The sequence below is a fragment of the Ambystoma mexicanum genome, chromosome 4q (assembly GCF_040938575.1).
Source record: "Ambystoma mexicanum isolate Mex_15411 chromosome 4q, UKY_AmexF1_1, whole genome shotgun sequence".
In the NCBI taxonomy this organism is placed as follows: Eukaryota; Metazoa; Chordata; class Amphibia; order Caudata; family Ambystomatidae; genus Ambystoma; species Ambystoma mexicanum.
In genome coordinates, this window is record NC_090928.1 from 53,430,986 (window position 1) to 53,455,198 (window position 24,213).

Sequence of the window (24,213 nt, forward strand, 5' to 3'; positions counted from 1 at the left end):
ACAGAGGACTCCATAAAATATAACACATAAACTACAGTCAGATGACGAAAGAGCATGCAGAGTTGGCCACAATTTGATAGTGATTGAGAATGGAGAAGCAACATAAGAATGGCAGTTTTATTAGAATTGAGATGAAATGAGTGGGGAGTTACAATTATATAGTTAAACTTATTCAACAAACAAAAGGAATACATGTTTGAGAATCATTAGGATAGAACCATCTGGAAGAAATAGGAAAGAATAAAGACAATGCCAATGACTTGGGCACCAAGGACACCCACTTAGACGAAGGAGGAATCTTGCATGAAACATTCCAAATCAGCCAATACTCTTATTATAATAAAAGATCGAAGTGGAGAAGCATATTAGGAACAGTAGTAGGCAAGATTGGAGTTTTGGGGGACTCCTTAATGAGCGGGCCCAGGGAGGAATGACCAGCCCAGCATATGAGTGAATGTGGTTCAAAATACCTGATGAGATAATAAGATGAAAGAGTAGTAAGGAGAATACATGTATTGCTTTCAATCACACTGATATGGCAACAAGAATGCTTAGCTTCAATGTTTATGATTTTAAATTTACAATATTAATTTGAAGTAGGCTGAGGCAATGCATATACATAGATTGCATATGATACAGGTTATGTAAAATATTGACACGTGTATAGAATTAATAAGTACAGATAAGGGTTACATTACACCTGTAAACTGATGTATTTGTGAAATGTGAGTTATGGTGTAGTCAAGTTTGGCAACTTTTTGCCTTTATAAATCAAAACGAATCGTTTTTTTTCAGTTGTCCCCTTATTCTCGTAAATGTTTGAGTGCTTCATTAGTACAGGTGAGGTCTTCCGTATAATACTGTCTCAGTGTGTTAATTGATTCTTGACAAATATTGGTGAAGCCTGCAGGGGTAAAGGGTACGGGTGATTGTTCTCATAGGGTGATCGTTGCCAACAGGGAGCTTCACTGTGCAAGAAGCACACTGACTAGGAGTCAGAGGATGTCATCTCTGGCCCGCTGGTGGACTGGCACTCGATTTCTGAATATCACCAACTATATTTTCTGTTACTGTGATACCCGGCAGCTATTCTCCTGCATTTTTGGAAGAGCTGAAACCACCTTAACCAGGATTTTAATAACGTCCGTAATTGAGCTTTTATTCTCCTGCTTTCAGTATTTTATTTTTTCTCTGGCTTGTTTTTAAATAACCAGTGATTCGGTCTGTAGTGCTTTTTGTTTTCTTTTCACTGTGCCTTCACTCTTGCGCAAACGGAAAATACTTACAGTTAAGAAGAAATTTACTGTGGCCCCTGCCTCACTCCTCCTCCAGGTGCAGCTAACCCCAGGTCGAATGATTTCTTTTTAAACAGCGGGGGATGCCCACAGCCTTATCAGTGAAATTCAACAATTTCCTGGCCCTATCGGCATCCCTGTTATTCTGGAACCCTGGGTGAACTCAGATACAATGTAAACTATTAAAGCCAGCAACAGAGTCTCAGGTGCGGCCAGCAGCAGTGAGGACTCTACCCAGGGATCTATTACATCAGCAGCCAGCATGTCAACAGCCAGTTATTTACAGCCGGATATCTACAGCCCGAAGATCAGAATAGTACAGCACCGCTGGCTTTGGTCTGCAAAGGTTTCTGCCCACTTTAATGTTTGTGTCAAAACTTATCAGGGAGTACCACAGACTTGCTCATGGACATTTCTACGACCAATAAAGCCCCCATCAGCTTGTCGATTCCCGAGTTGCGGAGGATCAAAACCAATACCAGTAGCACTGCTGTCTCCACAGAATTTGCTGCACCTAGTCTGAGGGGATTTGCCAACGATGTTGGAAACAAGCAGAAACATATGTTGTCCTATAATTGGTCTGCAAGATGGTGCATCCAAGAGTGGGGTGAAAAACGCAGGGGGCTCCTGTGGTTCGCCCCCCAGGAGCCCTGTGACTTTGCTGATGTTGGGGGATCTTGCTAAGATTACTGGTGCTTCTTCCACCTATAGATAATAATAGTTTCGGAAAAGAAGTCCATAGGATACAATTTTTAAAGACAAGGTATTAAAGGAATTTATTATACCTGATACATTATTTTAATATACGAATTGAATCATGATTTAATCAGCACTAGAATTACAATTTACATAGCAGGAAAATGAAGAGCATACAAGTTAAATACAATTCATCCAAAAACCATTCAATCGTTTAATCATTCGTCCACATGCACCCATCATGTATCCATACACTCATACCAAACAACAATGTGTATAAGATAAAACCTATAAAAAGTCATAACAAACAATTTATCATTTTAATTATTATAGAAAAGAGATGTGCAATCAATGTACATGGCCACAGTAGTTTGTACAAGTGGTCAAATATTGGGATGGGTCAAATAAATGTCCAAAGGCGACCTCATCTCAAGTTTCTCAACCGGTTTCGACGTATTTACATTATTTGAGTAACATCTTCATCCGGTGACACTTATACACTCTGAAAAGAGAGGGAAACATAAACTCATGAGACCCCCACTCTCAAGTGACAACATAAGGGGGAAGAACCCCCAATCAACAGTAGTTACACCATTATTAAAAATATTTATAAATATAAACAGAAACCTGCTCCCACCCCAAGAACATATCTCTAAGGGGGACCATGAGTGTCAGACAGAAAGTGCTACCATCTCAAATTGGTGCCCTAAAGTGCAGTAGGAGAACAAGTCATGGTCGACAGAGATCCAAGTAGATAATTTAAAGTGCAAATGCATTGCATACATAGAGCCACAGCAAACCCAAAAATTGGCAAAGCCCAATTATAGGATATCTTTGAACCCTGGCTAGGAAAGCAACATAGTTAAAAGGTACAGTATATTAAGGAAATGTCAAATAGACAAAAAGTCTTATTGTTGAAACTAACCTTAAAAGAAGACAGCCAGAAGCCCCTATTGTCAATTACAGGAGCTACTGCCGCTCAGGTATACGGCATTCAAATGCTTCTAAACGCGCAGATGACAACCGGACTGAAGTTAATGGCCAATCTGTAATGTGTTGGCAAGTGATTAGAATCCCATATTGAGGCAAGCGAGGGGAAAAACACAATTGCCAAAGACTAGAAGTGATCTTACCCAGTAGTGTCCAATTAGTAACACGATGAGTAAAGGACGTTATGAGTCCTACAGAAGTCTTGTAACCCAACGTGGTAATCTAAGAAAAATCTCAGAGCCACATAGGTATAGCACATATCTGTGTAGTAAAAGGAGAGAGGTAAAAGGGAGAAAGTCAGTAAGTTTATGCCAGGGTGCATCACCTATCATAAAATGACATATCACTCGAATTTTAGAAAATCTAATTAAGGTCTCAAGTCGGCAAGAACAATATCGACAATGGCGTCAAGACTACAAGACATCCGAATTGTAAATAAAGTTTATCCAAAGAGCTGCTCCTCGAATAATCAGTATAAAGAATTAAGGAAAATAGATGGTGTTAAATGTATACATTTATGCCTCCCAAAATGACGCTTCATCATCAGCAAGAGATCGAGTAATATGGCCAATAGTATCAGTAAACTGATATACCAAGGCAACTCTACGCTGCTAAGAGGCGGGACCATACCATCACAATTAATATCCTGGCCTCGTGATAGTAACTCCATATTCTATTCTCTGTGCAATGCAGCGTCTCCGCCGCCTATAGAGATAGCTTACTGTCAGAAAATGACGAGTGCTGCTCGACAGGAGCCGCCCGCTAGCAAATAACCTGGGTCCGGTAGCCTGTCCCGAATATACAGACGTGTCTGATTGTAGTCGGCGCGCAATAGCTCAGTGACGCTATGCCGGCATCGCTATAAAGTAAATAGCGTCTGGTCTGGTCATGTGACCACAAAATAGCACGTGACTCCACGTATTACGTGCTACCCTAATGTGTACATTAATTAAATGGATTATGAAGGACGGCTTGCTGGGGGGGTGGGATAAAAGCCCTGGGAAACACAAGGTACCTTACCACGAAACGATCTATTAATTGCAACATGTATTTTTAAACAAATCACGTGCATATAATAGAAAGGAAGTACGTGCACATCATAAAATGACATGTCACATGACCCAAAATTTGTAAAAAAATACCAAATAGATCTAATACGTAACTTGGCATTTTATATGCTTGTGAGATGCCAAGATATTTTCAAGGGCATGCACGCAATTGCAAATAAGGAAAAATAATAAAGATGTAAGTGAAGCAAGCCATTTAGGAGTTTGAATGCCACGGCTCCAATGTATTAAGGCCATTCATTAATGTTTTTAAGTTAAAAATCCATAGCTGTTCTTTGTAAGCCAAGTTTTTTGACATTTATGCCGTGTTTGAGGCCCTCACTTTTTCTATGCAGAACCACTCTATTTGCTCTGCATTGTGGCCCATCTCCACAAAATGAATAACCATAGGGGCATTCAAATTAGGAGTGTTAATTTTAGAGCGATGCTCATTGATGCGAGTGCTTACTTCTCTTGTGGTTTTTCCAATACAATCATTTTGCAGGGGCAAAGAATGGCATAAATAACATTTTTGCTTTTGCATGTTGTGAAGGTACATAGGTCCCAAGTTTTTCTTTCCGTTCAAAAAGAGGTAGTTTTTTGGGGAAATTTACAAGCAGTACATGAGGTACAAGGATAATGCCCCACTACTGGGTTCAAGTTAGTATCTCTGATTGAGGGAATTTTTTAATATAGTTCTGCTGGCACAAGTCATTTTGTGTTTCAAATGTTTGCTTTTCTTAAACGCAAACAGGGGTTTGGGCATTCTGGTTCCTGAGGCATTAAGGATACGCCAGTTTTTTTAAGATGATGCCTCTGATGGCATTACTATATTGACAAAGTTGACACACAAACCAATTGTTCTTTTTTGGCAGTATTACTTTTAGGTAGCAGTAACGAATCCCGATTGGCATATCGCGCTCTCTTCCTCGAATGTTTGAGTCTTTTTGGGTAGCCACGTTCAAGCAATCTTTTTTCCAAAATGGCGGCATGTTTAATGAAATTGGTAATATCAGTACAGTTACGGCATAGCCGTAAAAACATGCCGTAAGGTAAATTACGAAGTAAGCTGGTAGGATGTTGGCTGTCATATTTAAGTGTGGTGTTCCTTTCAGTGGTCTTTCTATATAGTTCAGTCTGAAGGCAACCTCCCTGATTGAAAATGTACAAATCCAAAAAAGCAATCCTGGTAGTTGAATTGTCAAATGTAAAGTAGATATCTGGGTCTACACAATGAAGCCATTCCACAAATAGTAATAGAGACTCTAGACTTCCTTCCCATATCATAAGAATATCATCGGTATATCGACGGTATAATTTAATCTGTTTTGTGAAAGGGTTGGAGTCAGCCAAGATCTTTTCTTCCTCTAGCAAAGCGATAAAAATAATAGCTAAGTGGGAGCAAAAGTGCAACCCATGGCCGTCCCTTTGCATTGTAGAAAAAATTCATTTTTAAAATTTAATGAAACTGTTAGTTAATACTTGTCAGGCTTTATCAACAATCAGGATGTTGTCCGCGGAAGCTGCTGAACCCCCGCAGTCCCCTTTGGATGCTAACCTCTCAACCGGTAATAAACAGTTCAGCTGCGAGCATCCCCAAGGGAAAGGGGGAAAATGGGACAAAATAATAAACTTCAGGTTTGGCTCAGATTCTTAATATCTCTTAACCTGTAGATAAAATAACAACACATAAACTTTAGTCACTAACCTTTCTTTTTCTAGGCTCTGACTTCTCTTTATCGAATTGAATAAATAAACACGCCACCATACCTGAATATCCTCTATTGATAACTTAGAGGAAGCGTTTGTTTTCTTACTGAAGAAAACGTAAGTGTCTCTGATGCTATTACTATCTCCTTCAATTCAGAATTGGAAAACTGCTGCCTTTAACTCACTCTCAAAGTTCCATGAATTAGTTTTCTAGCCGTTCAAATTCCAAAACACACACGCCCATCTAAAAATGCTAGGTCAGTTTTTGTGTGAATCTCTAGCTTTAGCACAAATTCCAAATATGACACTCTTGCTTCTTCCTTTTAGAATTGTTTGCGCATGTGGCAAGAAAGCAGTGTTCACTAATTGGATCTTTTTGCTTGCGTATAAATATCGCTCTTCAAGGAAGCGTTCAATTGACTGGATATATGCGCATGCGTGAAGATATTCCTTTTCCTTCTGAAATGGTGTGCGCGTGGGAACAGAGAATAGAGTTCAAAAATGGCATATGCGCATGCGTAGTAGTTCAGTATTTCTCCCTCCTTAATTTAATTTGTTCACGTAGGAAAGAGGAAATTACTGAGCTCCGGACACAGATCCTTGAAGAGGCAGCTTAATGTGGAACGCGCGCCAGGTTAGAATGTTAGTAAATAAAACATAACGTTTCAGGTTCGCGTATCTATAACTCTGTCACTTGCACAGACATTGTAAGATTTCTAGCGCTAACCCGACGTTAAAAGAAAGCACAGTTACCTTAAGAAGGAACAGTGCTCAATACTTTTTATACGGCCGAAAAAACACATGACGCTGAAAAAATGAACAGGCTTCCACACACCAACTTGCCACGCGCTAAATATGTTGCGCAGTTCATTAATAAAGAGTACTGTTCAAGAAATCCAAAAATAATGTCTTTAAAGAACAAAACTAAATCTTTAAAAAAAATAAGAAAACAGTAACAGGTAAATAAATTGTATAGAAATATAACTCCTTCCTGAATCAAACAAAGTTCAGTTAAAAATTATAAAGTCACTTAACTTGCTTCTTTCTTTTACCGGAACATTTCTGACTTTCTTCTTGAATTCTCCAACACTTTCCTGATCCAAATAACAAAATCATAGGCACAAGGGCCCAGCTAAAGTTTCTAAATCTTCAGAGCTTCAAACATAAGACCTTCCTGCTGGGCTGCTGACAATGAAAGGCAGTTTAGAATGTTCTAACAATGCCTTTCTTTTACTTCTGACCAATCACTGATCCTTTTTGAAGTCTCCATTTTGGCTTGGGAAGCTCTCCACACTCTGCACTTAAAATTAAGGCCCAAACCATAATTTGTGTTAATCATACACTCATTCCACCACATTCAACCAAATCCCATGAAACCTGACAGCACCCACCCTTAACGCCCTGTCCCAGGGCCAACTTTAGAAGGATACTTTCTATGAAATTTTGCCACTAATTGTGGTGCATGCACATTCAAATCATCCTCCCATGTACGTTCCTCAGGTCCAAACCCTTCCCAGTCTATCAAATATTTAGTTTCTCTCTTAACCTCCTGGAATCTACAATTCTCTTAACCACAAACTCCTCAGATGAATTTTCTAACTGAACTGGTGAAGGTGGTGGTACAACTCTAGTCCCATGAATCACAGGCTTCAATAGACTAATGTGGAAGTTTGGATGTATTTTCAAGGAAGTGGGTAGTTTTAACCGTACTGCCACTCGATTGATCACCTTTTCAACTTCAAATGGACCTACAAAGCGTGGGCTAAATTTGTTTTTACCCTTAATTCTCAAATGCCTAGTCGAAAGCCAAACCAGGTCACCAACCTTATATTCAGGACCCAATCTCCTTTTTTGATCTGCAAACCTTATGTACTTCTGCTTACTATCAAAAAGTACCTTTTTAGCCCTTTCCAAATTCTTCCTCATAATTTGTAATCGAACCTCAACTCCAGGATTCTCTGACTCTTCAGTAATTTCAAAGCTTAAAAACCATTGGTGAAAACCTCTTCCAAGATAAAACAGAGACATGTTAGTTGAATCTTTAGCACAATTATTATAAGCAAATTCTGCAAGCCAAATCAAATCCACCCATTCCTCACCTGCCTGTAGATAGCACCTCAAATACTTCTCCAGTTCTTGATTCACCCTTTCTACTTGTCCATTGGTCTCGGGATGATAACCTGATGATAAACTTACTTCCACTCCCAAACTCTTACAAAAAACCCTCCAAAATCTTGAAATAAATTGAGGACCTCTATCAGAGATAATTTGATTAGGGAGACCATGCAGTCTAACTATTTCCCGAAAAAGGCTTTGGCCAAACTGTCTGCAGTAACCTCTCCCTCCATTGGAACAAATTGAGCCTCTTTTGACAAGAGATCCACAACTAAAATAGACCTACAACCCTTGTCACAAGGAAGATCTGTAATGAAGTCCAGGGAAATTGTATGCCAAGGACGAGGTGGAATGGGCAACGGCTCCAACAACCCAACTGTTTTTCCGGTTTGATTCTTCATTTGAGCACAAACAGCACAGGTCTTTACAAAATTCAAGATGTCCTGACGCATCTTCTCCCACCAGAAACTTCTCCTAAACAACTCTAATGTCTTTCTGAAACCTGGATGTCGGACAGCATAGATTCATGACAGTCTCTTATTACTCTCTCAACTCCAAAATAGGTAAATAAAGTTTATTTTTTAAAATACAGCAATCCTTTCTTAATTTTTCGAACCGGATCCTTTCTGACCCACTCCTCCATCTGTGCTATTGACATGGACTTTCGAACTTCTTCCTCAACATCTTCAATTTTCTGTATTCCAGCTGAAATAAAACAACATGGATTGATTATTGATAACATCTTCTTATCTGATTCCATCACACTTCCAGGAAATTGACGTGATAAGGAGTCAGCCTTTCCATTAAGCCTACCTGGCTTAAATGTCACCACAAAATCGTAATCAGCAAAGAACAATGACCATTTTAACTGCCTTGGTGTGAGAGTCTTGGCTGATTTAAAAAAAAGCAAATTTCTATGGTCTGTTAACACTGTCACTGTATGTCTTGCTCCTTTTAAAAAATGCCTCCACTCTTCAAAAGCAAACTTAATTGCCAATAGATATCACGATCTGAAATTGTATAATTTTGTTCTGCCATAGAATTTTTTTTAGAATAGTAAGCAACTGGATGAAGTTGTCCCGTATCTCGATTTCTCTGAGAGAGAACAGGGCCCATGGCAAGATTCGATGCATCAGCTTCTACATAAAAAGGCTGAGATGGATCTGGATGAACCAAAATAGGGGCCGAACTGAACCTTTTCTTTAATTCTTGAAATGCCTCCTCGTCCTCTGTAGACCACACAAATTTGGCACCTTTTTATAAAAGTTTTGTTATGGGGTAACCACCCGAGAAAATCCTTCATTAAATCTTCTGTAGAAATTTGCAAAACCGAAAAAGCTTTGAATTTCCTTTACTTTCGTTGGTGTTGGCCAATCCGTGATGGCTTGAACTTTGTTCGGATTCATCTCCAACCCCTTGGGTGAAACAATGTATCCCAAAAATTCCACAGAATTAGTATGAAACTGAGATTTCTCTAATTTAGCAAACAAATGATTCTCTAAGAGTCTTTGTAGAACCCGACTAACATGAATTTTGTGAGACTCTAAATCCTGAGGATACATCAAAATATCATCGATATATACTACCACAAATATATCTAAAAAATCTCTTAAAACTTCATCCATAAAAAATTGGAAGGCAGCTGGTGCATTGCATAAATGTTACGCTCACCTGACTCCCACAGAGGCGCCGGTCTGATCTGGGCTGCTGCGGCCTCCTCCACCGTAATGCGTAGGGCCGAGATGTGTTGTTTGTCTGGCCAGTAGGAGTACTCTTCTGTGAATGGAGAAAGGGGAATTAACCACCCGTGGAGTTGAGAGTAAATTCCCCCCACCCCCGTTGTTCTCCCCACTGACCACCTCCGATGTCCCCTCTAAAGTCTCACCTTATGGTTTGAAAGGGTGAGCGCTCCATCCTGCTTCGAGTGCAGGGGCGCTTGATGGACCAGTTGCTCCACTGGTCGAAGGAATTGGTGAGTTCCAGGGCTATTTTGACTCTCCCGGCAAGACGCCGTAAGTATGCAGTTCGTAAGAGTTCAAATGCCTGACCATCACTCCTATCCAATCCCGTAATCTGTGGTCTTCTCCTTTATTCAGGTGATGAGAGAAAACCAGAGTCGAGGAGTTATACCTCCGGCGGTAAAATTAGGTAAGTCTATGGCGGGAGGTGTCTCCCCTTGATTGTCCTTTTGATTCACCCTGTTGTGCTTTTGTTTCCCCTTAGGGGCCGGGGTACGGCAATGGTGCAGTGGGAGCTGCGCCGACCCGAGGAGAGGAATGGTTTCCCCGGTGGTAAATCAGGTAGGTCTTAGGGTGGTAACCAGTAGTCCTCTATATGTTCCCTTGGCTCACCTTATTGTCTTTATCTCCCCCTAGGTGCCGGAATGCGGCGGGAACATGCAAGAGGCTGAAGTGAAACGTGAAGATGCTGCGAGGAACGGTGAGTGCAGCGCGGCGCTGCTGCTGGTGATGCGACGTGTTTAAAAATAAAGTCTTTCCTTTGGTTCAACGATGCGATGGCTCTGGAATCAGGTAACAAGCTGGTAAATGTTCTGGTTCTAACCTTTCTCCTTCTTTCCCATGTTTCTAGGTGCTCCGGGTTCGAGGCGGGCGTGGCTGAAGTCTGGATGCTGCTGCAGGCACGGTGAGCGTTACGCTGCTGGATGCAGAATAACACGAACTGTGTGCTGCTCTTCGGGCGTGGTTTAAATAGCCTCCAAAGTAGTTCCAGGTAAGTATTCCTCTACCGCCACACCCGAGTGGCAAAAGAGTTCCTAGGTAAAGTAGTCCCTTCTAGGCCTCTTGAGGGCTTGGATCCCTTGCAGCATGGTCTGCATCAGGTAAGTCCAGGTAAGTTTCCCCTCATGAGCCTGGCGCCAAAGGCGCCAGGACTGAAGTCTCATATGAGCCTGGCGCCAAAGGCGCCAGGACTGTGTCCAGATGGCCCCTAACAGGGGTCGCTGGGCCCTTCCCCGGGAACGTGATGCCTTCTCCCGGGGCTGCTGGACCTGGTCTGGTTCCCCGGGGGTAGGCATCATGACAATAAACCGAAAGGCATTACCAGGTACTCATAAAGACCAAATCGGGTTTTGAATGCCATTTTCCACTCATCACCTTCCTGGACTCGCACCAGATGATAGGCACCACGTAAATCAAGTTTGGAAAAAATCGTGGCTCCCTGGACCTGATTCAAGATTTCTGAAATTAGAGGGAGTGGATACCGGTTTTTGATTGTAATCCTATGCACAGCTCGATAGTCGATGCATGTTCTAAGAGACCCATCAGGTTTTGGTACAAAAAATAATGGAGATGCGGCTGGAGATTGGGAATGGCGAATAAAACCCTTAGCCAAATTTTCTGCTAGGTACTCTTTAAGATAATCATTCTCCTTTTCCGTTAATGCATACACTCGCCTACTTGGTAAACCTGCCCCGGGCTCCAAATCAATTTTACAGTCAAAACTCCTATGTGGAGGTAATTCTCCTGCTTCCTTTTCATCAAACACCCCCTTGTAACCTTGATAACACTCAGGAAGATGTCCTAGCACCGCTCCTATATTATGGCCTGTAATTCCTGCCTCAGTCAGAAAAGAAGAAACCAAACCTTGTGTTTCTTCCCTCCCTGGATTACCTTTCAAAAAACAGTTTTCTAAGCAGAAACTAGACTGTAACTCTACCACTCACCTACTCCAATTGATTTTAGGACTATGTAGGGTAAGCCATGGCATGCCTAAAATTATTTTCTAAAGTGGTGTATCTATCAAATCAAATGAGATTTATTCTCTAAGGACTGACCTTACCTCCCCCTGAGTACAGCGACGCCTTTCTGCCCTCCTTTCACTTATACGATAATCCAACTGAACCACTAAATCAATCAATTCATCACAAGCGGAAGGGCGCTGAACTACACTGGACAAGGCATCCTTCAACTCCTCCTTGAGACCTCGATAAAAAAGAGAAGACTTCTTCTCTTCTGGCCACTTACATTCTAAAACCAAAGACCTGAACTGTGTGATATATGTGACCAAGTCTCTGTTTCCTTGACGCAAATCTAACAATTCTCTGCCTACTTCCAAGGAGATTTGTCTTTTATCAAACATTTTCTTAAATTCTTCCATAAAAAGAGGAAAATGTTTTAAAGACAAACTCTTCTGTCTGACCAGTAACCCCGCCCAATTAGAAGCCTCTCCAGATAAATAAGACATCATGAAAGTAACCCTGGAAGCATCAGAAGGAAATAATTCTGGCCGACTAAGAAAGTGCAACTCACATTGAGTTAAAAATATCTGAAATTTACTGGAATCACCATAGTAACGCTCTGGAGCTGCCAAAGGTACTGGCATAACTAATGCCCTAAAACCTCCTTCTGCCTCTTCACCTCTACCTACACTTCTCTCCTCACCAGCCCTTACCAATTCCGGGCACAATTCTTCTGAAACTTCTCTCCCAATTCCCTGAGTCTGTGCCATCTTTTCACATAACTCATGTACCCGTTTTCCTAAATTCTTATTCTCTTGATAAGCCACCTTTAATTCCTCTTGTAATTCCTTCACTAAAGCACTTAACGCCTCCATTGAGGACTCAGGGTTCATGACAGCTTGGGCGGACTATTTTTTCTGGCCTTTCATACTGTCAGGCTTTATCTTCAATCAGGATGTTGTCCGCGGAAGCTGCTGAACCCCCGCAGCCCCTTTTGGATGCTAACCTCTCAACTGGTAATAAACAGTTCAGCTGAGAGCATCCCCAAGGGAAAGGGGTAAAATGGGACAAAATAATAAACTTCAGGTTTGGCTCAGCTTCTTAATATCTCTTAACCTGTAGTTAAAATAACAACAAATAAACTTTAGTCACTAACCTTTCTTTTTCTAGGCTCTGACTTCTCTTTATCGAATTGAATAAATAAACACGCCACCATACCTGAATATCCTCTATTGATAACTTAGAGGAAGTGTTTGTTTTCTTACTGAAGAAAACGTAAGAGTCTCTGATGCTATTACTATCTCCTTCAATTCAGAATTGAAAAACTGCTGCCTTTAACTCACTCTCAAAGTTCCATGAATTAGTTTTCTAGCAGTTCCAATTCCAAAACACACACGCCCATCTGAAAATGCTAGGTCAGTTTTTGTGTGAATCTCTAGCTTTAGCAGAAATTCCAAATATGACACTCTTGTTTCTTCCTTTTAGAATTGTTTGCGCATGTGGAAAGAAAGCAGTGTTCACTAATTGGATCTTTTTGCTTGCGTATAAATATCGCTCTTCAAGGAAGCGTTCACTTGACTGGATTTATGCGCATGCGTGAAGATATTCCTTTTCCTTCTGAAATGGTGTGCACGTGGGAACAGAGAATAGAGTTCAAAAATGGCATATGCGCATGCGTAGTAGTTCAGTATTTCTCCCTCCTTAATTTAATTTGTTCACGTAGGAAAGAGGAAATTACTGAGCTCCAGACACACATGCTTGAAGAGGCAGCTTAATGAGGAACGCGAGCCAGGTTAGAATGTTAGTAAATAAAACATAACGTTTCAGGTTCGCGTATCTATAACACTGTCACTTGCGCAGACAGTGTAAGATTTCTAACGCTGACCCGATGTTAAAAGAAAGCACAGTTACCTTAAGAAGGAACAGTGCTCAATACTTTTTATATGGCCGAAAAAACACATGACGCTGAGAAAATGAACAGGCTTCCACACACCAACTTGCCACGCGCTAAATATGTTGCGCAGTTCATTAATAAAGAGTACTGTTCAAGAAATCCAAAAATAATGTCTTTAAAGAACAAAACTTACTAGCTCTTTAAAAAAAATAAGAAAACAGGAACTGGTAAATAAATTGTATAGAACTATAACTCCTTCCTGAATTAAACAAAGTTCAGTTAAAATTATAAAGTCACCTAACGTGCTTCTTTCTTTTACCGGAACGTTTCTGACTTTCTTCTTGAATTCTCCAACACTTTCCTGATCCATATAACAAAATCCTAGACACAAGGGCCCAGCTAAAGTTTCTAAATCTTCAGAGCTTCAAACATAAGACCTTCCTGCTGGGCTGCTGACAATGAATGGCAGTTTAGAATGTTCTAACAATGCCTTTCTTTTACTTCTGACCAATCACTGATCCTTTTTGAAGTCTCCATTTTGGCTTGGGAAGCTCTCCACACTCTGCACTTAAAGTTAAGGCCCAAACCATAATTTGTGTTGACCATACACTCATTCCACCACATTTAACCAAACCCCATGAAACCTGACAGTACTAGCTCAGCAGCTTTACAAAGGAAATCTGTGGGAACATCATGTGGAAAAGGTCGCCTGTTTAACATAATTTGTAGACTATGGACCGCTCTATCTTGAGGTATATTCATGTAGAGAGCCTCAATGTCAAGAGTTACCAATATTTGTCTGTTGGGATCAAATATTAGGTCTTCTACAAGATTAATAAACTCTCTGGAGTCAAGAAGAAAGGTAGGTGTTGTCATCGCCAGCGGTTTGATGAAGAAGTCAATGTACTTTGATATAGGTTCGAGTAACGAAACACAACCCGAAACAATGGGTCGCCCAGGAGGGTTTTGGGTATCTTTATGCACTTTGGGCATAATATAGAAGAGAGGCGTACTGTCTTCTGAATAATTGATGAATTCAATTTCTTTAGTAGAGAGAAACCCTGCCTGGCTCACTTCTTCCGTGAGTTGGAATATTTTTAGTTTGATCATCTTAGAGGGATCTTTGGTTATTTTAATGTAGTGGCCTGGGGTATATAGAAGTCTAAAGACTTCTTGGTCATATTTGTCAGCATTCCAGACCACTACACCGCTGCCTTTATCGGCGGCCTTGATCACTATAGAAGGGTCTGAAGCCAGCGTCTTCATGGCCTGAAATTCTGTAAGTTGCAAATTCGGTCCTGGCTGGTTTCTAGGGTGTTGGATCTGTTGTTCTATTTCTTTGAGTACCAATTTTTCAAAGATGGCCACCTCAGGGGGAAGGTCGCTGGAATTGGGAGTGAAAGAAGATGGCCTAGAAAGACCTGAGATGTTAGGTTCCCTGGGCACCATATGATCCAAAAAGTAGAATCGCAGCCTAAGTTTCCGTAGAAAGCCTTTAATTTCACCTATCAAGAACATCGCACTTGGATTTGTTTTTAAACTTTATTTTTAAACTGGCATTATACAAGTAGGATGTGGATAAAAGAGCATCTTACTTTCAGAACTGGATATTTGTAACATGAATATTTCCAATCAGTCTTGCCCATACATCATTATAAAACTAGAGCATATCAGAAGAGGAGGGGGGAAAGATAAAGGGATGGCGGTATATAACACCTCGGCTACAGTTCTAAACAGTTTAACCATCACGTACATCTTCTACGTTTTGTAGGTATTCCCTGAGAGGGGCCCAAATGTCTTTCAGTCTAGAGATATATTTTTTTGTTTAAAAATTCTTTTAGAGATAGTTTGTATACGCTTCTTCACTGTCTTGAACATGTATGAGGTCTCTGAGTCATTGTCTGTGCTCAGGAGACGTATTGGATTTCCATTTCTCCAGGATTTTTCACTTTGCCACTGCTCCTCTTATTGCGAATAGTCTACGAGTCTTCGTGGAGACCTTCCCTATGTCCCCCAACAGATATTTTAATGGTGTTGCTGGGATATGTATGTTCAATATTTCACTCATGGTGGATACTATGCAGGTGGTTTAGGATTTTGAACTGTATCAACCTAAAGTTAGCACATATCGAGATGGATTTAGTATACCTGCAGTAGTTCACCCATTGTTGTTCGGTGATCGACATGTTTAGGTCCCTTTCCCACTTGTATCTCATGACATTTTTGGATGGGGCATTGCGTTGTATTGCTCTATACAAAGTGGAGACGTTACTGGTAAAGCCTTCCTGGGTTAGTATGTCTGATAAGAATTTATGTATTAGCAGTGCCTTCGGGAAGGATGGCCATTTTTTCCTGTGGGCCGCTTTCACTTGTTGATATTGCAGAATCGTGAATAGGCCGGGGCCCGTTCTGGTTTGGATTTCTGCAGCCGCAAGGAATCTCCCCTCAGGAAAAAGGTCACCTATTTTGGCCTCCATACTCGGGTCCCATCTTCTTTGAATGGTACTGTCCATGGTGGGTTCAAGTGCGGGGTAGTCCCACAACGGCAGGTGAGGCCAATATGGAGTATCACATCCCACTCTCTTAAGTATCCATGTCCATGCATGCACCATAGGGATAATGGGTCTGCCAACACTTTCTCCTCTGCAATCCTGGCGAATATCATGCTCTTCAGATTGAAGGGGGAAGCCGCAAACTCTTCAGCATGGATGTGCACAAACTGTTCTGTGTTGTTATACCAGAATTTGGCAAAGTATGCCTGTGCGGAGTATTAGTATAGTAGAAAATCCAGAGCTTCCAGCACTCAGGTGTCATGACTCTCGCATAGCTTTGCCCAACTCATTTGGGGGTGACCCCCGCCCCAGACGAAGCTAGACACCTTAATAAGTAGGGTATCAAAAAATGTTGCTCCTGGCCATATTGTTATTCCACTGAACAAATATAATAGCTTCGGCACAACCACCATCTTGAGCAGGGAGATACGACCATACATGGACAGTGGCAACTTTACCCAGACATTGAGCTTGTGTTCCAGCTGTGTTAGAAATGGCGCATAGTTGTTGTTGTAGAGAGTTTGTTTATCTGTTGCCATTACTATGCCCAAATATCTTGCGCTAGTTGGAGACCATTGAAACCCTCCATAGATGCGGATTTACTTGTGGACTCAGACAAGGGGATAATTTCCGACTTGGCTTGATTTATTTTGTATCCCGAGTATTTAGTGAAGACTTCAACATCCTGCATCACTGGTTTAAGATATATATCAGGGTTTCTAAGATACAGCATGGTGTCGTCTGCGTAAAGTGAAATGAACTGGGGTATCCCCATTATCCGGATGCCTCTCCAGGAGTGCCTGTGCCGTAGGTATGCCGCCATCCCTTCGATTGTTAATGCAAAAATTAGTGGAGAGAGGGGGCAACCTTGTCTGGTACCCCTTTGTAGCTCGAAGCTAGGCGACAGTGTCTTATTGGTCCTCACTCTGTCAATTGGCTTGCAATACACCAACTTTATAGAACAGAGAAATTCAGGACCAAATCCCATTTTGTGTAGTATGGCATACATAAACTTCCATGAAATAGAATCAAACGCGTTTTCTGCGTGTAGCGTTACCGCCACTATCTGTGCTTGGGGATTCATCTGAGAGGCTATGGCGAAGAATCTCCACAGGTTAAGGGCTATAGATCCACCAGGTATAAAGAAGGACTGGTCCGGATGTATTAATTTGGTCATGTATGGGTTCATTTTATTGGCTAAGGCCTTAGCATAGATTTTGGCGTCTATATTAATTAGCGATAATGGCCTGTAGGAGGAAGGATCTTGTGGGGGTTTATGAGGTTTTACTAGGACCGTGATGATGGCTTCTCTCATTGAGTCCGGTAGGGAGCCCCTCTCCATAGATTCCTCCAACTCTTCCGCTAGCTTGGGGGCAAGTTCCTCTATGAGTGTCTTGTAGAGGTCTGCAGGCCTGCCGTCCGACCCGGGTGCTCTTCTTGCCTTGAGATCCTTGATTGCCTGTTTTATATCTTCCCAGCTCAGGAGGAGGTCGATGTTGGCTCGTTCGTCTGGTTCTAATGTAGGTAGAGGGAAGGAGTCGAGGTATTGTTGTACCTCGTCTGTTGAAACTTGGTCCGCGTTTGCGTATAGCTCCATGTAGAACCTTTGAAATATCTCATTCACCCTCTGATGGTGTACATGTGTGACGCCCTCCTTGTCTGTTATACTGGTTATCCGTCATCTTCTGGCCTTGGTGGGTTGTATCATATACCAGACCTCACGTTCCGCGAGGGTTACATATTCCGCTAAGGCGACATGTAGTGGGGCAAGAGTTCTTGGGCCTGGCGAGTCCATGTATGCCCTCTCTGTTGTCTTAATGTATTCCTCAGTGCGGGATAGCTGTAGGCAAATTTCCTTCAGTGTGCCGTGAGCGCTCGAGATCAAGTACCCACTTAGCCATACTTTGAAGGCCTCCCAGACTGTGGAACGTGAGCTGACTGGATCTTGATTACTCTCAAAGAAGTCTGTCACATCGATCCGCAGTTGCTCCAGTAAATTGTCATCTCGCAGGATATCTGGAGGCATTTTCCAGGTACGCTGAGACAATGCGGGCGCTCCAACCTGAATCTCCAGAACAATCAGGGAGTGGTCAGACAACGTCCGGGGAAGGATTGTGCATTTCTTCGTTTCCGGGATGCAGACCGTGGAGCAGAGCCAGTAATTGATACAGGAGCATGAGCCGTGTACTTGAGAGTGGAATGTGTAGTCTCTGTCACGGGGATGCAGTTCTCTCCAAACATCTGAGAGCGGCAGCATGGACATGGCCTGTTTGATAGTTAGTGCAGCTTTGGAGTCCGAACGCTGGCCCGTGGAGGACCTGTCTTGTGCTGGATCAAGAATGGTATTAAGATCGCCTCCCCATATCACCCACGCTTCATCCGCTGGCATTATCAATGTAAGTATTTGCAGGTAGAATTGCAGAAAGTCTATATTGGGGCCATATGTATTAACAATAATTACGCCTTGCCCTTGCAACTTTCCCCATATTATTATGTATCGACCCTCAGGGTCCACTTTGGACTTAGAGACAGTTAATCCAAGTGTATGGTGAATTATTGTCATCACTCCCCTTGATTGCGAGGAATAGTCTGTGGCGAAGAGTTGTGATCCCCAAGTGCGAGCAAACAAGTCTGTTACCCGCTTTGTGGCATGCGTTTCCTGTAGCAGTACGATATCAATTCTATATCTGTTAGCCTAGGCCAATACTTTTCGAGCTTTAATAGGATCGACCAAACCCCTCACGTTCCACGAAAGAAGTCTGGTGCTCCTAGTCAATTTTTGCGATGCCATGTAAAGTGTACATTAGTAAAGGTCTACACCCCTGATGGTATTTTAATTTCCATACCCAATGCGACAATGCCAGGTTTTTTACAAATTGAACACAACATTGAACTTTGAGAAAAAAACAACTCTCCCACCTTACCTCATGGACCGGATAGATACATATGAACACTCTGGACAAAATAGACTCGATTCTATGAAGGCAGGTTATCAGTAACCCTTCCCACCCTCCACCCTTACCATCCCCCCAATCGGGCAGTGTATCCCAATAAACTTGCTGCAACTTCGCAATAATGAGGCGGGACAGCCCGTTACCTTGTCCGGAGACGTAGCTTTAACAGTAGATTACAAATGGTATACTGTATTGCATTTCGGAGCTGTTTGTAGATAATGGAACTTTCTCTGGGATTAGCTGCCTAAGCCGGCGAGGTCATATCTCGCTAGCTACAGCCGGGATATACTGTTCAATATACATCAGAGCCCCCTCAGGGGTTACAAAAAATTGCGTTTTGCCCTCATGTTGAATCCGCAGCCTGGAGGGGGAACACCATTGCATACACTATCTTTCTTTCCCGCAGTTTCTTCTTTACATGCTCAAATGAACGACGCACAGCTTGGACCCCCGTTGTGAAATCGGGGTATATATGGATGTGGTTAGAGTTGTAGGACGGGGGCCCTGTTCACGCACCAAACGCAGGATGTGGTCACGGTCCCTGTAGTTGAGTAGTCGCGCTATAATTGTGCGTGGTGGGGCACCAGGCTTAGGCGGGGGGCTGTCGCCCTGTGTGCCCTCTCAACCAGAAATTGCTTAGAGAACTGCGAATCCGGAAACAGTGATCGGAGTAGCTCCTCAAGGAATTGCTCCATGGGGGTATCGGTTTTACGTTCCTCCACCCCGACCACCCTTATAGTGTTCCGTCTTGAACGGGATTCAAAGTCCTCACATTTATTTTGAAGAAGCTTAACATCTTTTTGAAGTTTTACTATGGTTGTATTCTGCGAGGTAGTTGTGTCCTCCAGAGCAGATTCCCTGTTCTCGGCCTCTGAGACCGTAGAGTTAACCTTCCTGATGTCCGCACGGATAGAGGCTATGTTGTCCCCTATATTGACCAGCTTAGTATTGATGGCTGCAAATCCTCTCTCCATTGCGGCCATATACGGGGTCCTACTTTGGTCTGGGGTGGGAGACCTGGATGGCAGTTTTGGATCAGTGTCATGATCATGTGCAGTGGTATTGGCGAAAACGTCCATAGGGGCCTTTCTCTTGTCTTTATTTTTGGCGCCCCCCGCCATAATAGCACCCTAAACCAGTGCTGTGACGATTCACTGAAGGGCTGTTGTTTACAACGGTAGCACCTGTATGTTAGTGGGCCTTGTGTCCAAATCAGAAGTGAGACAAAGTTTAATAGTGCTTGCTCAGCCCACCCCACCGTATGTTCACAATGTCCAGATGAGGGGCTAGGTGCCGATGGTGTGCTCTAGTCTGCCCCTGTTGGTTTGCCCCGACGACACAGACCGTATGTCAGGCAAGCAGCCCGCCGCAGCCTCGGTCGCAGTTGTGGCCTCCCGTGGGGAAGTCAGTGCGTGCCTGCATCTCGGGGGAGCCCCGTTGATGATTTGCAAGGGGGGCCGTGCAGGAGCAGGTGAGATGTAGGGATAACAGGGGGGATGGCGCCGTCGAGGCCCCCCTATGGGCTCAATGGGCCACCCCCACGTACCTCACTGTTGTTGGGCGAGCCGGTCCAAACCGCAGCCGCCCACGTTACCACCACACTCTGTTGCTGGGGAGCGAGGCAGCCCAAGCGCACCCGCTGCACTACGCAAGCCTCCGCTTCCACCCGGGATAGCCAACTCCCATCCGGAGCCGCAGCACCGGTCCGCTCGATCCTCTAGGGCAGTTCGGATTTCAGATAGTCACTGTGCGCCCATGGGGGCAAGGGGGGATGAGCCCCACCACTGCAGCCCCCCACAGCCTCTATCAGGATCGAGGCCCCTGCGGTTCCTGGCGTGCAGCTCCCGTCAGGTATGAGGCGGCTCAGAACATTCCTGACCGGCCACCGCAGCAGCCTCACCTCCCGGCCACTCAGGAAGCGAAGAAGCCCACAGTTAGCAGAGGCCTTGACAGGACAGATTCCAAACGCCGGCAATGGGGCACCGTTTGTGCGCAGGGACCAGTTTCCGCAGCCAGTCGCCCACTCTATTTACTTCGTCAGCTACACCGTTGCGCAGGAAATAGGCGATCAGGATGTAACTGCTACGGAGCTCTCAGATCAGACGGCCATCTTCCTCGGCATACCACAGCGCCCCATCGCACTTGGATTCTGAGTTGGTACAAAGGAAAGGCCCCGTTTCAGAATCGATGTTTCGAAAGATGTTAATGTGCAGGAAGAAATGTTAAAGATGGGTAATGTTTCATTTACCATCTGTAGGCTCGGTTGCATGTCTGAAAGTCCTGATGCATCATTCCCTGCCCAGGGGTATTTTGCATGGGCATATTGCGGGTCATTCGGCTTTGGGGGGCGTTTCTGCGGCCACTTTGGCTGTCCCTTCCTCGAAAAGGGTGGTCGCCCAAGGATTGATTATTCGGGTCTTCATTGCCCGAATTGCTGGACGATGTATCAGAAAATGTGACCCATCTTTTTTTATTATTGTTGTTGGCTCCTATACTCGAGTTCGCATTGATTTTCCAAACTGTTTGGGAATTGAAATCTTCCGCAAGATAAGGGTACACCTTTCCTTTTTAAAAAGAGAAATATCTTTCTTTAGTTTATTTGTCTTTTTTTCAATTGTTAGATTCTTAAACTCTTGGAAAGATTTTTTTATGTGTTCCAATTTTTGTTTTGCTTCAGTAATTAATGCATTAGTCAAAAAGGCCTTCTCCTGTTCTGATAAAGTTTCCAAGATCTTGCTACTCATTCTTTGGGCAGTTGTTATAGTTAACACTAAAAGATCACGGCTACATTTTGTTGCAACTTGACTAAAGGCTACCTTATAATCATTATCATCCAAGAAAAGACATGGAATAATTTTGTAAAAAGTTTCTTCGTCAACAGGATACACACACAGTTAATAACATAAATTAACCTGCACATCCAAGGGCTGAATTTTATATATTTCTGAAAGCCACAGGGAACCCCACACTCTGGGCTAGGGTATTAGTATTACTAATAGTCTTGGAAAAGAAGTCCAGAGGATACAATTTTTAAAGACAAGGTATCAAAGGAATTTATTATACCTGATACATTATTTTAATATATGAATTGAATCATGATTTAATCAGCAGTAGAATTACAATTTACATAGCAGGAAAATTAAGAGCATACAAGTTAAATACAATTCATACAATTCATCCAAAAACCATTCAATCGTTTATTCATTCGTCCACATGCATCCATCATGTATCCATAGACTCATACCAAACAACAATGTGTATAAGATAAAACCTATAAAAAGTCATAACAAACAATTTATCATTTTAATTATTATAGAAAAGAGATGTGCAATCAATGTACATGGCCACAGTAGATTGTACAAGTGGTCAACTATTGGGATGGGTCAAATAAATGTCCAAAGGCGATCTCATCTCAGGTTTCTTAACCGGTTTCAACGTATTTACATTATTTGAGTAACGTCTTCATCAGGAGACAACTATACACTCTGAAAAGAGAGGGAAACATAAACTCATGAGACCCCCACTCTCAAGTGACAACATAAGTGGGAAAAACCCCCAATCAACAATGATTACACCATTATTAAAAATATTTATAAATATAAACAGAAACCTTCTCCCACCCCGAGAACATATCTCTAAGGTGGACCATGAGTGTCAGACAGAAAGTGCTACCATCTCAAATTGGTGCCCTAAAGTGCAGTAGGAGAACAAGTCATGGTCGACAGAGATCCAAGTAGATAATTTAAAGTGCAAATGCATTGCATACATAGAGCCACAGCAAACCCAAAAATTGGCAAAGACCAATTATAGGATATCTTTGAACCCTGGCGAGGAAAGCAACCTAGTTAAAAGGTACAGTATATTAAGGAAATGTTAAATAGACAAAAAGTCATATTTTTGAAACTAACCTTAAAAGAAGCCAGCCAGAAGCCCCCATTGTCAATTACAGGAACTACTGCTGCTCAGGTATACGGCATCCAAATGCTTCTAAATGCGCAGATGATAACCACCTATGACTCCCCCTCCCCCTGTGCTCTGTTCCCCTTTTGGCCCCCGGCACCGGCCCATTCTGGATTAGTCTCCATGATTACCAATGACCAGGTGTGGGGGTTGATCAACGGGCCCAAGTATGTAAATGCAACCTTGTTCTGCTTGAGTTGCCGTCAATTAAAAATCTATTAACACGACTACTGAAAGTCAGCGGGAATGGGGGGCCCATGGGGGGGCTCTTAACTGCTCATGATGAGAACGAGGGGGTCCTACATTTTCTGCTGCATCCAGCTTCCGCTAACTTTATCCCCCTCCAAGATTACTCCATCTCAGGCAGCCTTCGGGGGTATTATCGGTGGCCTTGAACGCTGCACAACGGGAAGCGCCTTCTCTGAAATTGTGCCTCTGGCCCAAAGAGGGCGGGACCCCAAGCTAAACCTACAACTGTCCACCTCATGTTTATCTACGCTGACCCCCACTAAGAGGTCAGGTCAGAAGGTGAAACGAGCATCCATGTCACCAGGGGAAAACTACCCAGCAGAGCTGCCAATGCTGTTATATCTGGCTGCGAATCCTGTCTCCAAACGGATCGAGGGAGGAGTGCCCCATAAAGGAGGGTCCATTTACCTACACCGGGTTTCAAGGTTGTCTCCTAACAGTCACAAATCTGAGGAGGTGTTGGTAAATAAGTGCACTCACTGGCTCGGGGTGGTGGGCAGAGACCTCTTTATCACGCCGGAGGAGGTGTAGGGTGTACTTGGCTGCCCTACCAGGAGGAAACCACTTATGATTATGTGCAGATTGATTTTTGGGATCCAAACTTGGGGAAAAACATACTTGGTTTTGTTAGGAGATGCCATCCCCCTCATAATATGGCTATTGAAGTCAATGCCTACGTGGGGGGAAAGTGAGCACCCATTTGGAAGAAAGCTCCTGCCAGTCCGTACTCACTGGTGCAAATTTAGTTTTGTTTGGGGTTTAGGGTGGCGGGCAATCCTCACTGTGTTAAACCATTGTAAGCAAGGACGGATGGATAATGTATTTTTTCATTAGTGTCATCACTGTTGTTATTTATTTTGAGTTTTGATATACTTGTATCATCCTGTGGTCTAAATAAAGTAACAAACGTGCCCTATTTTAAAGGCTTCTGGAATGGTGCCAGAGGTGAGGGAGTCGTTTAGTATGGATCTTGCATGTTCTCCTGCGCAAGTAGAGGAGAATATTTCTTTCAGAAGATAGACGGGGCAGGGGCCGAGGGGGATCCGGAGGGTCTG

General features: G+C 42.9%; 1 protein-coding gene across 1 annotated transcript in view; it reads left to right on the top strand.

Moving 5' to 3' along the window:
- The window catches only part of LOC138467192 (osteocalcin 2-like), a 267,263-nt gene that overhangs the window by 80,315 nt on the left and 162,735 nt on the right, over positions 1-24,213 (top strand). The gene's annotated exons all lie outside the window — the stretch shown is intronic.